Genomic DNA, 14,631 nt, shown 5'->3' on the forward strand with positions numbered 1-14,631 from the left:
TTTTCTATATATATTTTGTATATATATTTTTATACAAATCTACGTTATTTTATGTGTATTCGTATATATATTTTCAAACAAATTTACATTGTTTTATATGTATTTTGCATATCTATTTCAATACAGATTTACCTTATTGTATGTGTATTTTGTATATTTATTTTAATACAAATTCATTTTTTCATGTGTATTTTGGTATATATATTTTTATAAAAAATGCGTTATTTAATGGGTATTTTGCATCTTTATTTTCATACAAATTTACATTGTTTTATTAATATTCTGTGTATTTATTTTGATACGATTTTACATTACTCTATTTGTTTTTGTATATAATTTTTTATACATATTTACATTATTTAATGTGTATTTTGTATATTTTAAAACAAATTTACGTTATTTTATGCGCATCTGTTAAAATATTTTGATACAAATTTACATTATTTTATTTATTTTGTATATATATTTCAATACAAATTTAGTTTATTTTATGTATATTTTGTATATCTATTTTCATTCGTATCAAAATAAATAAACAAAATAGCAATAAAATAATGTAAATTTGTATGAGAAAACATATACAAATACACATAAAATAACGCAAATTTCAAAAAAAAATATATGTACAAAAATGCACATAAAATAAAGTAAATTTGCATAAAAATATATATACAAAACACACATTAAATATTGTAAATGCGTACATAGAATAACCTAAATTTGTATAAAACTATATACAAAAATACACAAAGATATTTAAAATTTGTATGAAAAGAAATATACAAAATACACATAAAATTAGGTAAATTTGTATTGAAATACATATACAAAATACAAATAAAATAGTGTAAATTTGAATGAAAATATATAAACAAATACACTAAAATAACGTAAATTTGTATAAAATATATATGCAAGATACACATTAAATAATGTAAATGTGTATAAAAAAATATATACAAAAAAGAAATAGAATAATGTAAAATCCTATCAATATAAATACACAGAATATCAATAAAATAATGTAAATTTGTATGAAAAGAAAGATGCAAAATTCCCATAAAATAGCGCATTTTTTATAAAAATATATATAACAAAATACACATAAAATATTTAAATTTGTATTGAAATAAATATACAAAATGCATATACAGTAAGGTAAATATGTAATGAAAGAGATATTCAAAAATACATATAAAACAAAGTAAATTTGTTTCAAAAAATATATACGAATACACATAAAATAACTTAGATTTATATAGAAATATATATACAAAATACACATGAAATTATGTAAATACGTATAAAAATATATATACAAAATACATATCTTGGTAAACTCGTGTCAAAATAAATAAACAAAATATCATGAAAAGAATGTGTATTTGTATGAAAATAAAAAATAGATAATAAATTTGTATGAAATATATATGCAAGATACATATTAAATAATGTAAATATGTATAAAAAAAATATATACAAAAAACAAATAGAATAATGTGAAATCGTATCAAAATAAATACACCGAATATTAATAAAATAATGTAAATTTGTATGGAAATAAAGATGCAAAATTCCCATCAAATAGCGCATTTCTTATAAAAATATATATACCAAAATACACATAAAATATTTAAATTTGTATTGAAATAAATATACAAAATGCACATACAATAAGGTAAACTTGTATTGAAAGAGATATGAAAAAATACATATAAAACAATGTAAATTTGTTTCAAAATACATATACGAATACACATAAAATAACGTAGATTTCTATAAAAATATATATACAAAATACGCATAAAATTAAGTAAATACGTATAAAAATAGATATACAAAATACACATTAAATAATGTAAATTCGCGTCAAAATAAATAAACAAAATATCAATAAAAGAATGTGTATTTGTATGAAAATAGATATACAATATACACATAAAACCACCTAAATTTGTATAAAACTATATATAAAAATACACAAAAGTAATTTTAATTTTTATGAAATAAATATACAAAATACACATAAAATTAGGTAAATTTGTATTGAAATACATTTACAAAATACACACATAAAAATGTAAATTTGAATTAAAATATATAAACAAATACACTTAAAATAACGTAAATTTGTATAAAATATATATAAAAATACACATTAAATAATGTAAATATGTATAAAAAAATATATACAAAACACAAATAGAATAATATAAAATCGTATCAAAATAAATACACAGAATATTAATAAAATAATGTAAATTTGTATGAAAATTAAAATGCAAAATACCCATAAAATAACGCATTTTTATAAAATATATATACCAAGACACAAAATTTTTGAATTTGTATTAAAATAAATAAAAAATGCACATACAATAAGGTAAATTTTTATTGAAATAGATATGCAAAATACATATAAAACCATGTAAATTTTTTTCAAAATATATATACGAATACACATAAAATAACGTAGATTTCTATGAAAATAAATATACAAAATACACATAAATAAGTAAATACGTATAAAAAAGGTATACAAAATACACAAAAAATAATGTAAACTCGTATCAAAATAAATAAACAAAATACTAATAAAAGAATGTGTATTGTATAAATATACAAAATACAAATAAAATAACGTAAATTTATATAAAACTATATGCAAAAATACACAAAAGTAATTAAATTTGTATGAAAATAGATATACAAAATACATGTGTATTTTGTATATTTATTTTCATACAAATTGAAATTATTTTTGTTTATTTTTTAATATATTTTCATACAAATTTTCGTAATTTAATGTGTATTTTGTATATTTATTTTTTCTACAAATATACGTTCTTTTATCTGAATTTTTTTTATTGAATTTGAAACGAATTTACCTTATTTTGTATATCTATTTTCATACAAATTAAAATACTTCTATGTATTTTTGTATATAGTTTTATATAAATTTACGTTATTTTAAGTGTATTTTGTATATTTATATTTATACAAATACACATTCTTTTATTGGTATTTTGTATATTTATTTTGATGCGAATTTACATTATTTTATGTGTATTTTGTATACATTTTTTATACGTATTTATTTCATTTTATGTGTATTTTGTATATATATTTTTATAGAAATCTACGTTATTTTATGTGTATTCGTATATATATTTTGAAAGAAATTTACATTGTTTTATATGTATTTTACATATCTATTTCAATACAAATTTACCTTATTGTATGTGCATTTTGTATATTTATTGTAATACAAATTTAAATATTTTATGTGTATTTTGGTATATATATTTTCATAAAAAATGCGTTGTTTTATGGGTATTTTGCATCTTTATTTTCATACAAATTTACATTATTTTATTAATATTCTGTGTATTTATTTTGATACTATTTTACATTATTCTATTTGTCTTTTGTATATATTTTTTTATACATATTTACATTATTTAATGTGTATCTTGCATATATATTTCATACAAATTTATTATCTATTATCTATTTTCATACAAATACACATTCTTTTCATGATATTTTGTTTATTTATTTTGACACGAATTTACATTATTTGATATGTATTTTGTATATATATTTTTATATGTATTTACATAATTTCATATGTATTTTGTATATATATTTCTATAGAAATCTACTTTATTTTATGTGAATTCGTATATATATTTTGAAACAAATTTACATTGTTTTATATGTATTTTTTAATATCTCTTTCAATACAAATTTACCTTACTGTATATGCATTTCTGTAGATATGCAAAAAACATATAAAACAATGTAAATTTGTTTCAAAATATATATATGAATACACATAAAATAACGTAGATTTCTATAAAAATATATATACAAAATACACATAAAATTAAGTAAATACGTATAAGAAAATGAATACAAAATACACATAAAATAATGTAAATTCGTATCAAAATAAATAAACAAAATACCAATAAAAGAATGTGTATTTGTATAAATATAAATATACAAAATACTCGTAAAATAACGTAAATTTGTATAAAACTATATACAAAAATACACAGAAGTAATTAGATTCGTATGAAAATAGATATACAAAATACAGATAAAATAAGCTAAATTTGAATTGAAATGTATATACAAAATACATAAAATAATGTAAATTTGTATCAAAATATTTATAAAAATACATATAATAAAGTAAATTTGTCTAAAAATATATAAACAAAATACACATTAAGTAATGTAAATACGTATAAAAAATATGTACAAAATACATATATAATCATGTAATTCGTATCAAGCTAAATAAACAAAATATCAATAAAATAATGTAAATTTGTAAGAGAAAACATATACAAATACATAAAAAATAACGCTAATTTCTATAAAAATATATGTCCAAAAATGAACATAAATAAAGTAACTTTGGATAAAAATATATATACAAAACACACATTAAATAATGTAAATGCGTACGTAAAATAACCTAAATTTGTATAAAACTATATACAAAATTACACAAAAATAATTTAAATTTGTTTGAAAAGAAATATACAAAATACACATAAAATTTGGTTAATTTGTATTGAAATACATATACAAAATACACATAAAATAATGTAAATTTGAAAGAAAATATATAAACAAATACACATATAATAACGTAAATTTGTATGAAATATATATACAAAATTCACATTAAATAATGTAAATATGTCTAAAAAAATATATACAAAACACAAATAGAATAATGTAAAATCATATCAAAATATATACACAGAATATTAATAAAATAATGTAAATTTGTATGAAAATTAAGATGCAAAATACCTATAAAATAACGCATTTTTTTTTAAATTATTGATACCAAAATACACATAAAATATTTGAGCTTGTATTAAAATAAATATACAAAATGCACATACAATAAGGTAAATTTGTATTGAAATAGATATGCAAAATACATATAAAATAATGTAAATTTGTTTCAAAATATATATACGAATACACATAAAATAACGTATATTTCTATAAAAATACATATACAAAATACACATAAAATTAAGTAAATACGTATAAAAAAATGTATACAAAATACACATAAAATAATGTAAATTCGTATAAATGTAAATAAACAATATACCAATAAAATAATGTGTATTTGTATAAATATAAATATACAAAATGCACATAAAATAACGTAAATTTATATAAAACTATATACATAAAATAACGCAAATTTCTATAAAAATATATGTACAAAAATGAACATTAAATAAATTTGCATAAAAATATATATACAAAACACACATGAGATAATGTAAATGAGTATAAAAATATGTATACAAAATACCTATGAAATAATATAAACTCGTATCGAGTTAAATTAAAATATACCAATAAAATAATGTAATTTTGGATGAAAATATATATACAAAATTCACATTAAATAACCTAAATACAAATACAAATATACACATAAAATAATTTAAAATTGAATGAAATATATATACAAAATAAGCATAAAATAAGGTAAATTTGTAATGAAATATATGAAAAAAATACACATAAAGTAATATAAATTTGTATGAAAATATATATACAAATACACATTAAATAACGAATTTGTATAAAATTTGTATCAAAATATATACTTATACACACAATAAAATAACGTAATTTTTTTATGAAAATGTATATACAAAATACACATAAAATAATTTAAATACGTAGAAAAATATATATACAAAAAACACATAAAATAATGTAAATATGTATGAAAATATATAAACAAATACACATAAAATAATGTAAATTTGGATAAAATATATATACAAAATGAACATTAAATAATGTAAATATGTATAAAAAAAATATACTCAAAAAACACATAGAATAATGTTAAATCGTATCAAAATAAATAAAGAGAATATCACTAAAATAATGTAAATTTGTATAAAAATAAAGATGCAAAATATCCATATAATAACGCATATTTGCATAAAAATATATATACAAAAATACATATAAAATTATTAAATTTGTATTAAAATAAATATACAAAATGCACGTACAATAAAGTAAATTTGTATTGAAATAGATATGCAAAATACACATTAATAATGTAAATTTGTATCAAAATATATATACGAATACTCATAAAATAGAGTAAATTTCTATGAAAATATACATACAAAATAGATATACAAAATACACATATAACTAGTTAAATTTGTATTTAAATACATGTACAAAAAACACATAAAATAATGTAGATTTGTATGAAATGAAAACAAATACATTTTATATAAAATATATATACAAAATACACATAGAATAATGTAAAATCATATCAAAATAAATACACAGAATATCAATAAAATAATGTAAATTTGTATGAAAATAAAGATGCAAAATACCCATAAAATAAAGCATAGATTAATCAAATTTGTATTAAAATTAATATACAAAATGCACATACAATAAGGTAAATTTGTATTGAAAAAATATGCAAAATACACATAAAAAAACATAGATTTGTTTCAAAATATATATACGAATACACATAAAATAACGCAGATTTCTATAGAAATATATATACAAAATACCTTATTGTGTGTGCATTTCGTATATTTATTTTAATACAAATTCAAATATTTTATGCGTGTTTTGGTATATATATTTTTATAAAAAATGCGTTATTTTATGGGTATTTTGCATCTTTATTTTCATGCAAATTTATATTATTTGATACGATTTTACATTATTCTATTTGTGTTTTGTATATATTTTTTTATACATATTTACATTATTTAATGTGTATTTTGTATATACATTTCATACAATTTTACGTTATTTTAAGTGTATTTGTTTATATATTTTCTTTCAAACTTACATTATTTTGTAATGTGTGTTGTATATGTTCATTCAATCTAGAATTTGCTAATTTATCAACATGTATTTTGCATATCTGTTTTTCAAACAAAATTTAAATAATTTGTGTATTTTTGTATATATTTTATACAAATTTTAGTTATTTATTGTATTTTCTATATATATTTTCTACAAATATACATTCTTTTATTGGAATTTTGCTCTATTTATTCTGATATAATTTACTTTATGTGTTATTTTTGTATATATTTGCAATATTTACATTATTTTATATTGTTTTGTATATATATTCATAAAGTATTACTTTTATTGTGTGTATTATCATGTCATATATAATTTGGCCTACAAATTATAAGTATGTTATTTTTATACAAATTCATGTGTTTTGTATATTTATTTCCTTAAATCTCTTATTATTCCCTATATGCATTACATATATTTCAACACTGCAGTACATATTTTGTATATATTTTGTACAGATGCATTTATTTCAGTATAAGTATTTTATGTAACATATATGTATTTTATGTTAAGTTATTTATATATATTCTATATATTTTCATCCAAAAAGTACATTATTTTATTGGTATTTTTGTTAGTTTAATTCGATACAATTTAGATTATTTCATAAATATTTTGTATACATATTTTTTGCATACGCATTTACATTTATTTAATAGGTGTATTTATGTATATTTATTTTATACCAAATTTACTTCTTTATTTTTATGTGTATTTGTATAAATATAAATATACAAAATGCACATAAAATAAGGTAGAAGTTATATAAAACAATATACAAAAGATACACAAAGGAAGTAATTAAATTTGTGTGAAAATGAATATACAAGAAATACACACAAAATAAGCTAATTTGAATTGAAATATATGTACAAAATACATAAAATAAAATAGAATTTGTATCAAAATATTTTTACAAATACACACACATATAATTACGTAAATTTTATATAAAAATATATGAACAAAATACATTAAATAATGTAGCAATTACGTATAAAAAAAAATATATACAAAAGCCACATATAATCATGTAATTCATTATCAAAATAAATAAACAAAATACCAATAAAATAATGTAAAATTTTAAGAAAACTATACAAATACACATAAATAAATAAATTTCTATAAAAATATATATAAACGCAAATGCACATAAAATAAATTTGCATTAAAAATATATACAAAACTACACATTACATAATGTAAATGAGGTATAAACATATGTATACAAAATACCTACAGAAAAATCTAAATTCGTATCGAGTTAAATAAAAGAAAATACCAATAAAAATAATGTAATTTTGGATTGAAAATATATATATAAATACATAAATTAGCGTAAATACAAATACAAATATACACATAAAATAATTTTAAATTGAATGAAATAAATATACAAAATAATCAATAAAATAAGAGTAAATTTGTAATGAAAAATATGTAAAATACACATAAAATAAATATAAATTTGTATGAAAATATATATACAAATACACATAAAATAACCATGAATTTGGTATAAATTTTTTTTTCAAAAATAAATAAAGAATACACACAATAAAATAATGTAAATTTTATTAAAATATATATACAAATATACACTTAAAATAATGTGAATACCATTAGAAAAATATATATACAAAATACACATAAAAAATGTAAATCGTATCCAAAATAAATAAAACAAAATTATAATAAAGCATTGTATATTTGCAGGAAAATATATATACAAAATACAAATAAAATAACTAAAATTTGTATAAAATAAATATACAAAATACCCCACACAAATAATTTAAATTTGTTTGAACAAAATAGATAATACCAGAAAATACCCCTGCATAAAAGTTAGGCAAATTTGTATAGAGTTGAATACACAAAATACATATAAAATAATGTAAATTTGTATGAAAATATATAAAACAAATACACATAAAATAACAACGTCAAATTTGGATAAAATATATATACAAATATACATTAAATAATGTCAAATATGTATAAAAATAGTTATACAAAATACACATAGAATAATATTTAAATCATATCAAAATAAATAAACAGAATATCAATAAAATAATTTAGAGATTGTGTATGAAAATAAAGATCACAAAATACCCATACCCTAACCCAACAGCCAACCTTCCATTCCAGGGCGAGGAGTTGAAGGGAGGCGATTGAGAAGGCCAGAGATGGAGGAACAGTACGGCCACTATTTCGACCTCATCATCATCAACCAGGGCGTGGACCGTGCCTACCACCAGCTGCTGCCACGAGATCAACATGCTGGAGCCTTGAGCCTCAGTGGGTCCCATACAGCCTGGCTTGCACCGACCAACAGTGATGAGTACGTGGAGGAAGAAGTCTTTGGGCGTGGAGGGTGGTGACCTGAAGGCTTTCTCGCTCCTCTTCTTCTCTCGATCCATTTGCTTTTTCAAGAGAGGGAGAGAAGTGGGAGGAGGAAGAAAGAGAGAGAAAGGGGGAGGAATAGAGAGGGGTTTGCCTAGGAGGATTCTCTCTCTCTTTCTCTCTCTCTTTCTCTCTCTCTCTCTCTCTCTCTCTCTCTCTCTCTCTCTCTCAGGGACCCACGGGAGGCCCCCCACGGGATGTTTACGTACCACTGGCGCCTCCCCGGCCTTATATCTGAAAAAAAAAGTTTGAATTAATAAGACATAAGAAATTTAATATATATGATTTTCCTCAACACTAGAGTTTGATTTGGTGACATGGTAGCTCAGCAAAGCAAATAGACCTTGTATTTTATGGACCTTGGTACAGAAAAGGAATTGAGAATCACCACTGCACAGTAAGGATTGTTTAACCTAACCCGGTAGCTGCAGGGATCATGTTTCTTAAAGGCCCCTCTAAGCAAGAAAAGTGAGAAAAAAATCATCATCCTCATAAAACCATTTCATAATACATATCAGCATTTGTGAGCAGCTTATACCATCATCTACTTTGGGGTTTATATCATGGCAAGAATTTGGCCCGTCGCTGCTGCGGGTTAAGCTTCAATATACTAAGACCTCTGTACTATTCTTCCTGTGTATTACTAATCTGTGGGCTCTTGCAGGTATGGTTTCTGCGGGTACTGTAGTGCGTCTATGGTGCCAAATGTTACCCTGTGCTTCCCTACGGCCAAGAGCAGGACAAAACCCTTCTGAGTAGCAGCCCGATCATTCCCTACGCTGGCGGTCAAATCACGAAGGAGCCGCATGACAACAGTCTGTACAATCATCACTGTGGCAGAGTGGTGGTAATGCGTCTGTGTTGGCGTAGACCCTGGACTGCCCTCTAGTGGCTGACACATGGCTGGAAGGAAAAAGTCATGTGCAGTGATGAACAGACCAATAAAAGGGAGTTTTCTGCGTCTGGCAAGTTTCTTTGAGTTGAGACCTGTGCGCAGCTACTTAAGGATGTGTTTCCGGCACAGTGACTACATAGCCTCAAGGCCCGTGTATGGCAAGTGAGGTGGTGGATGTATCCCCTCCCCCTTCCCCCCTGAAAGGTTGTGTTCACTGCTCACTCCTAACCGTGTACGTACTATCAGTTATATACTATGGGATATATAACTACTACTACCACTACCGTTAAGGAGTAACTGTGTGAAAAGGATGTAATGAAGAGTGAACAGACTCTCGGAGGAGTCTGGCCGATGGCGACTTTTGGCGTCTAGCCTTCCCTGACCTGCCCTGCCTGCCTGCCACCCACCCAGGCCCATTCTGTGTGGACCTCTAATTTAAGTAATGACATCAAACCAAAGCTTCATTTACAAAAAGGTGGGAAGTTTAAGGCTCGCTGGAGGGCAGAGGATCATGGACAGCCCAGCGTTGTCCGACAATAAGGAAGTTTGGCAGCAAGATGGAACTGTTTACAAGTATTAGCAGTCCACCTTTTGTTGAGGCGGCTCCTGTGTGTGATACTAGACCAACTCTAGAAACACGTTCTCTCACCCTGTAAAGAAGACTGTCTTCAACAACCTTTTATCTACTTGTGTAATTTTTGTTAATTATCATTTCCATTATTATTATTATTACTGTCCTGGGTTGTACATAAATGCTTCTCATTGTGTTTGAACAAATATATATTCCTTTATATCTATACATACTGTACCAAGGTTTTTAATCCCTCATTACTGACCCGCCCCCAAAGTTTCAATCCGAGAATATATTAAGCTCATGTTTCTTCTATTTAATGAATTCAATATCTTAATGTTCCATTGAGAAAACCTTAATGAATGTATTTAACAAGATAATGATTATAAGCTGGTTGGAACCATTGCTCAGTTGATCTTCTTTCTTTTAATCATCATAATTGTGCAATAGGAAAATTCTGGATACTAATGAGGTTACGAAATACTTATTCCTAAACCGCATTATTTCCGATGATCCTCAGTAAGTGTCTTTAATGTATATAGAGGTGCCATATTACATCAGAGTTGTCCCATATTATTATATACATAATGTGAATCCATATATTTGCAGTGTTAAGCAGCAATAAAACTTACAAAACCATTCTCTGTAAATTCTTCATTCTTATACTTTCATAACAAGTCTCTCCACCTGCCACTCTCTCGCCCAACGATGTGCCCCGTGTCGGGCTCGTACCGCCACACCGTAAGCACAAGTTTATGGACGGTCGGCTGTTTGATGATGATTTACAAAGACATTATAACGACACTAAAACGTTTTAACCAAATATTTCAGTGTTCCCCGACCCTGACCCCTCGCTCCTTTACCTCCCTCCCTCCCCTTTGTGTAACTCCTGTATATACTGTTGCAATCATCCTATGTTTAATTTGTTGTATGTAGAAACTATATGCCTCATTAAACAATTATGATTCCTAAAAATAAATGTGTACACCAGCCTTTGAATTGCTATTTATTGTTACCCTTGATCATGGAAGGTCAACTAGATGGAGCATTAGGGGAGGGAACGGAACGGCATGGGTGGGGTGAGTGGGCAAGGGTGGGGGTGAGTGGGCAAGGGAGAAGGTGGGGCATGCAAGGTGAGTGGGCCCAACCAGGTGTATGGGAAGGAGAGGGAGAAGATATCACAATTCAAAGACAAAGCAGTGTTAGCAAGAAGTGTAATGCCAGTATTTAAATAAGGACGGAAAAGTAGAGATGTAGGAAGCAAAAGGAAGGTTAAGTATTGTAAGTAGTCATAAGTATCGCCGGAAACCGTTAGTACTTGAAATGTTCCAGTCTCACGCAGTAACGGCGTATTTTAAGACACCATCGCTTCTCACATCAACTCTTTCTAAAGGTCAAAGAGGGGATCAATCAGGTTTTCATAAGTGTTTTTTTAAGGTTCATGGCACAGAAGAAGGATCAAACTACCACCAGGGTCATAAAACTACCCCTGGAAAGGCCTACAGCTCCTACGAAAGCCACTACTTACAATACTTAGCCTACCTTTTGCTTCCTACATCTCTATTTTTCCGTCCTTATTTAGATACTGGCATTACAGAAGGAGAGGAGAAAGTGAGGAGTAAGTGCAGTGAGCATGTAGCAGCGACGGGCCAAATTTGTGGCTTTACCGTGTAGCAGCGACGGGCCAAATTTGTGGCTTTACCGTGTAGCAGCGACGGGCCAAATTTGTGGCTTTACCGTGTAGCAGCGACGGGCCAAATTTGTGGCTTTACCGTGTAGCAGCGACGGGCCAAATTTGTACCATAATATAAAACCCCCGAAAATAGATGATGCATAAACTGATCACACATGCTTTGATATATATTATGAAATGGTTTATGTGAGTGATGATTTTTTCTCATTTTTCTCGCTTAGAGGGACCTTTAAGAAACATGATCCCCGCAGCTACCGGGTTAAGGGTCAATGATATGGAGGTGAGCACCGCCGCCACGCGCAGCAAATAGCGTAAGCTCCCAACTTTACCTTTACTCTAGCGTCGTGCCAAAGGAACCCCACAGCTTTACGAGTCTGTATCCGCGTCTCGGGTCATTATATCTCCGCAGGGAAAATCTAGTTCTTTTTTTTTGGTGTCCTGTAATCCGAAATTGACCTCTTTTTTGGCCACTCGATAGGTACTTGTTATGATATGAGAGCAAAAGTTAGCAGGCTTTGTTTTTTTACATCTTTTTGTTGCCCGTTGCTCTCTGTGCTGTAAAAAAAAAAAAAAAAAAAAAAAAAAAAAAAAAGAGCCTGGCAGCGTGACTTCTCGATATTTCCACAAGCACTCCATGACATTCGGCGTCCTCCAGTGCACTACTTTTATAGTTTGCACTCTCAAAGCATCCCGCAGTACTACAGGGCCCTCAAGGATGCTGACCACTTTGTAGCCGCATGCGTCAAGGGTGCAGAGAACATTCAACCAGTACGGCACCGTCACTGCATACTCAGGATCACACGCCAGGTCGGTATGGTTACATCAACTTGCGCTTACCTTCACCTCCACCAAAATCAGTCATAAAAGTACAAACCCAAATACTCGTAATTCAGTAGGGAAAAGAGGTTTGGGGACACGGTAGTCACTCGAAGCGCATCTGATGACACGGCTGGAACACGCGGCGGGGCACACGAGCGAGGAAACACTGCTGCTCAAACGATATTACAGTAAACATATAGTACAGCATGTTTTGTTCAGGGCCAAGATTCACAGTATTCTTGGCAGCCAGCGACGAACAAACATTAAAAACTAACAAACAGCTTTAAGAAGGTCTCCTTTAACAATTGTCGAGTGTTTCAGTGAGCGATCCAATTGCGTCGCTTCGCCGCTTCGGGTGCGCGGGCCCTTAGTTGGGGGTTTCTCTCTCTCTCTCTCTCTCTCTCTCTCTCTCTCTCTCTCTCTCTCCTTAAGTGACCACCCCCTGAAGAAGCTCTACAGGGTCACGGTGGTCAAAATACACAAGTGACTCCTTAATTAAACGTGATTGATGGCATGACCGACTACGGAATCATCTAGCCAGTGAGCGTGAATGAGGTAGTTCGGAAATAGGTAGTTAATGACTGTTGTTTAAGTAGGCCTATCTAGTCTAGTATTCATGCATCCAGCCTGGTGCATAAATATATATTCCAGTGTACAGGTATTTAGTTGTACTTTAACGCTAGGTATCTTGACAGTGAAGGTGAACAAGCTACCGACCATCAGGCCCCACCGGGAAGATGCCTACCGGCGCAATAGGCAACAACGTAAAAAAAAAAAAAAAAAAATAATAATAATAATAATAATAATAATAATAATAATAATAATAATAATAATAATAATAATAATAATAATAATAATAATAATAATAATAATAATAATAATAATAATAATAATAATAATTAGGGTGGTTAATTAGTTTCTTTAGTACCTCGTCTTCTGTTTATGTCCGATCTAATGTAGGTTTCTCTATTCTAATGTACAAGTCTATAGTCCAGTGAATAAGCCTACAGGTGAACGAGCTAATTAGTGATAAGGTGGTTAATTAGTTTTAGTACCTCGTCTCCTGTTTATGTCCGATCTAATGTATGTTTCTCTATTCTAATGTACAAGTATATAGTCCAATGGTTGTCTATAGTTCTGGTCTAGTGTTTAAATGCCTCGTTAGTGAAGAACAGTGTAGTTAACGAGGTGATTAAGCAATACAGAACAAACTATAAATGACATGAAAATGGAAAGGAAGAATCCATGTTAATTTTAAGCCGCGTTACAGTAAACAAATGACAATTACCTCGAAACTGCAGTGAAATCTCCGTCCAGTGCAGA

The sequence above is a fragment of the Eriocheir sinensis genome, unplaced genomic scaffold, assembly GCF_024679095.1.
Source record: "Eriocheir sinensis breed Jianghai 21 unplaced genomic scaffold, ASM2467909v1 Scaffold538, whole genome shotgun sequence".
NCBI lineage: Eukaryota > Metazoa > Arthropoda > Malacostraca > Decapoda > Varunidae > Eriocheir > Eriocheir sinensis.